Here is a 3,944-nt window from a genome sequence, read left to right on the forward strand (position 1 = left end):
AGCAATTAACCACTAGGAAGAATGTATGCAATGTGTTAATTATTGAAACTGTCCTACCAATTGGGTTTGAAACTGTCTCATTGCTATTTGTTTCTCAATAAAATTATGGGGAAAAATAAAGACTCTTTCTGGCCTTTTTTTTTTTTTTTGTACTGGGAATCAAACTCTGGACCTTGCACTAGCAAGACGGGTGCTGTGCCATTAAGCTATGTCCTCAGCCCTTCTATCTGATCTTTTATAGCTTTCACTGTAGCTTTCTGGCCTCATTGAATTGTAACAGTGATGTGCGGGTGTAGCTGAAAACTTCTAGCAAGTGTTAGTCCACTCTTAAAAGTCCACATTTAACCAGCCAAAAGCCTAGTGATGAGAACATAAGACATTTATTCTGGCAAAATATAGAAGCTTTTGCATTTAAATTTTGTTTTATATGTTTAACCAAGAGCATTTCAATATGAGAAAACTTTATCACTTTAGATATAAAATGTTCAACCTTTTAGTTACAATCAACTTAAATATAATCTTATCAATTGATTTAGATGACTCATGAGAAACAAATCATAATATTTAGACACTTTAAGCTATATATATATTATCTGTAATGAAGGAAAAGCTCTTAAATTATTATAGACAAACAGCAAAGACAATACAGTAATAAAACCAAACATTTGATATTATCTCCATTAGCTATCAAGCTGGATGGAAATATGTTACAAACTTTGAACACATGTATAAGGAGCAGCAGATGTTGGAAATTGATCACATGTGCAAGGGCAAGGCAAGCCTGGTCAGAAATGAAAGTGCACCTGAGGCAGTCCATGTGAACAATCTGCTTCAATTTACAGGACACCAAGCTCCAAGACAATCCAAGCAATGGGTTGCTAGGCAAAGGGGTATCATGTGACACCAGCCTGTCAAATGTATGGATAAATGCACTATGATGGTTGTGCAGTTCTTTTCCTCCCATCAGGAAAGAGGGCTCCACCTGACTTCAGCTTTCTGTCTCTTATCTCTATTTTTCCATCTTCTCATCATCCTTCCCTCCAACAACTTCAAGAGTTGTGCAAGCCACAGCATATGGCACCTGAACAGGGACTGGGATCAGAAGAAATACTGGGTGAAGGGACACTTCTCATTGTGCACACAAAAGGAAAGAAATGCATTGATAGCATCAATATTTATTACAACTGCACTGAAGATAGTAATGTGTAATACTAGGGTCATGGTTGGAACCCCTGTCATTCTGGTCTTCTAAATATGTACTGCTTGTCATGTCATACTAATTACTGCCATACTGTCTCTCAAATAAATGTTTGTTTTTTAAAAAGGGGTAATAAATGAAAACAAGAGACAAGAAAAAAATGTCATAGGACTGTCCTGCTACAATGTTGTATATGGTTAGATTTCTATATTTCTGCGTAAAAATATATAATTATTTATTCCTATTTCTTAAAAATATTTTTAAGGGGCTGGAGAGATGGCTCAGTGGTCTAAAGCACCTACTTGAAACAAGCTTGGCAAAGCACAGGGACCGCAGTTCGATCCCCAGCACCACATGCCAGCCAGACCCGCGCCCTGGTGGGCTGAGCTGGCCACACACACACACACAATAAATAAATGTAATAAATAAAAATATTTTTAAAATGTTTTATTCTTCATATTCTGTAGGGACTTAAGGTTTGACATATCAATACTTGATGGAAAGTACCTGTTCCATGCTATCTCTAAGATGTTTGATATTCAGACAGATAGTGAGGTTAAGCTCAACTGCCTATGTTGTAGGGTAATAATAACACACTTCTCTTCTGGAGGATTAACAACTTAAGTTTGCAGACCAAAAATTAGAGAAAAAGGGCTGCAAGGAAAGCCAACATTTTGGGCCTAGTCTTTCAAGGTCAGTGAGGACTCAGGACATAGGAGAACCTGTAATGTAACATCATGTAACTACAAACTGTGGAACAGGGTTTCAGGATAAATCATGAGGGGATTTGACTGACCTTGTCAGATACAAAAGTTATATTTCTTGTTATATAGGTCTTGCTTTATCTTGGTCTTAACCATCCAGCAGAAAAGTATAAAAACGAAGTATAAAAAGTAAAGCCATATTAATATGCTGAGCTATAAAAGGCTCAAGTAAACAATTTCTGACATTGCCAGTCCTATGGATAACCCGCTGCTATTATGGACTACTGGACTATATTGGATTATTTTGCTGAATTCTTGCACCTACAATATTTAAATGGCAAGGAAATACACATCTCTGACAAAACTAAACGAAAAAAGGGGATACAAATGAAAGACTATTTTGCATCTGTATATTCAAGATAATTAGTATAGATTTACAGCTACTTTCTCTTAATTTAGTGAGAAGAAAGATTTGTACTAATAGTGTTTGGATGGGATATCATGTCTGCATCTTGTACTATGAATAACCACTAAGAAGCCAACAATATGCAATGTATTAATTATTGAAGCTGTCCTACTAATCGGTTTTGAAACAGTCTCATTGCTATTTGTTTCTCAATAAAATTAATTTTAAAAAATAGAGAAAATAAATATAAGCATTAACTAGTCCTTTCAATACACCAGTAGAAATCAGCAGTACAATAATCTAAGTTATGTGTATATTTCAACCTTAAAGTTGACTTTCTACATTTCTCATTACACTTTGAAAATTTCTCTCCATTCACAGATATATTATTTTGACATGTTTTGCTATATATTTTTTCATTAAATCTACAACTTGCAGTAAAAAAATATTTATTACAAAGGTGTATTGACATTGATATCGTCAGGTGTAAAACATGGTGTACACAGGTTCTCAAGAACAACAGATGTATATAGAAATGTTTGTTTTATTATTGATTCCTGTATTTACTTTTCTTGTGGACTTGGATTAGGAAGTGTCTTAACTGTCATAAGCTTGTAGAAATGACCACAAAGGACTTGGCTTGTATCACTATTTCAAAATCAAGTTCCAAATGAGAAAAAGATGGCAGAACAACAACCACACAATAAGCTTAACTGTGCCAGAAGCATCGATCCCTGACTTCTCAGTCAAGGAAGTTTTGTTGCATCATAGCCTGAGATTTCCACTCTTCATAAAAGAGTCATCCTTTAAGTTAATTACTCAATAATCGGCCATTAAAAATGCAAATGAATAGTATAAAGAAGCTTTAAAAGTCTGTATAAATGGGCTACATTGGCTGAGATGATTTAAATTTGTGCGGACATTGGCCCCTCATATGTGCGAGGGACAACCTTGGCAACAACTGTCACTCAGGTTATTTATCTACAGCCTAGAAGAAAAAAAAAGGGTTATTTATTTCCGCTGTGGAGGTGAGGAACATTTTGTCTAAGACTGCTCTGCTATACCTGTAAGGGCAGCACAGCCATTATCTGTCCCTTCAACGAAAACTTCTAGTATCTGTACAAAGTGTCAATGAGGGTATTTTTGGGAAAATTAGTGTAAATGCAAAACTGATATGAAGACTGACCTACCCCAGGCATCTTCCAGTGGGGCCTGCCACAGTCCTGCCAAACAGTAATGATGCTATGGCTCAGTGAGTGTCCCTGAGATGGCATGGACCTGCTTGGTGCAACAGCTCCTAACGGTTATAGGGTAGTATGGTTCTCATTTGTGGTTTGACGATTTTTGTTCAAAAAATACTCCACAGTAGACAATTTCAAATAACCAACCGGACAACAAAAAAATCTGTAAAACTTCTGAAAATTCAATATTTGGTTTTCCATGAGCTGGTAATAGACTGGCTTCAGCATATCATTGTCCCACTAAGGCTTTGTAATCTGGTAGTATAAATTCTCAGACTATTATCTTTCAAAATTGTTGTTTAGGGCTGGGGAGATGGCTCAGTGGAATAAGCGCTTCCCTGGCGAGCGCAAGGGCCTAAGTTCAATCACTGGTTCTGCCAAAAAAAAAAATAATA

This window comes from Octodon degus, unplaced genomic scaffold, assembly GCF_000260255.1.
Source record: "Octodon degus isolate 3935 unplaced genomic scaffold, OctDeg1.0 scaffold00002, whole genome shotgun sequence".
Lineage (NCBI taxonomy): Eukaryota > Metazoa > Chordata > Mammalia > Rodentia > Octodontidae > Octodon > Octodon degus.